Genomic DNA, 1,325 nt, shown 5'->3' on the forward strand with positions numbered 1-1,325 from the left:
CCAAACAGGGATAGAAAGCAGGAGGATCTGGACATTAGAAATAACAGGAGCAGAGTTCCGGTCCATAAAGAGATGAGGATCCTTAATTAATCGCAAGGATGGTGTGCAGTGAGTCCCCTTCAATGAGCAAGGGAGAACAACCACAACCACGGGCAGCAGCCATATTCTGACGACCAGAAAGTTTCCATTAGATGTGCTAATTTTGATGTACATCTTGTTATTAGATGAGCCGCTTCCCACCTTGTGTTTGGAAGCATTCCCACTTCTTCTTTGTTACTGTCTTCTATTAGATTAAGGAGTGGCAAAGACCCTCATTTGTAATTCTTCCCTTGTTCCTTCTCCCTTATTGAAAAAAAAAAAAAAAAAAAAAAGAACTCATGACTTACGCAACATTCACATTTGAGTGATGTATGCTTATCTTACGTCATTGAATGGTTTCCCTTGGCATTCATTCATTTCACAGGAAGCTAAAATGTGAAACGAATGAATAAAGACCTATTACCTAATATATGGATAGCAATTAAATTGTGAGAGCTCCATTGCTTAGAAAAAGAAAAACAAATCAAATCTAAGTAGGTGTTAGTCCATTTTTCACATGTATTGGTCGTGCAGGGTGCAAGCACGGTTCACATTAATGGTCCACATAGGGCCAGATTATCATATGAATGACTGTCTTATCTTTTATAGGGCGATTTTCAACCAAATTTGGACTCAAGAATATTATCAAATAACCCCATAAAACTTGCTTATAAAAATTTACCCAGATTAACAAATCAAAGAAATAAGTAGTTTTTTTTTTTTTTTTTGAGTTGGTACGGTAAAAGGACGGTGCTTAGAACAGAAGGAAAAGTTTGCCATTTTGCCATTTTGTCCTTCAAAACTCTAAAAAGACAGTGCTTAGAACAAAAATAGCCATTTTTACGCTGATTTAATAAATATGTCTACATAAGCTTTTATATTTAAATTGCTCTTTTAGATTAATTGTTTATGAATGTACACACATACAATATATAGTTAATTTTATGCGACTGTTAGAGTTCGAGGTATTGCATGAGGCATGACATCATCTGCCCCTCCTTCACCTCCGATTACATGGGAAAGATGGACTTAATTAATGAACTAGTAATATTAAAGATAAAATTTTCACAATTTCATGTCTTTCTTTTTTCTGTTTCTTTTTTTACATGTCAGCATAAGATGAGAGAAAAGAGAGAGAATGATTCGAACTAGTTACAAAATTTCAGGTCTTGATTAGTGCTAATAAAAAACTCTTAATTTTATGGCTTGCTTGCCTTGGATTCTATATATATATTGAACAAGAAAAA

Source organism: Corylus avellana, chromosome ca1 (genome assembly GCF_901000735.1).
Source record: "Corylus avellana chromosome ca1, CavTom2PMs-1.0".
NCBI lineage: Eukaryota > Viridiplantae > Streptophyta > Magnoliopsida > Fagales > Betulaceae > Corylus > Corylus avellana.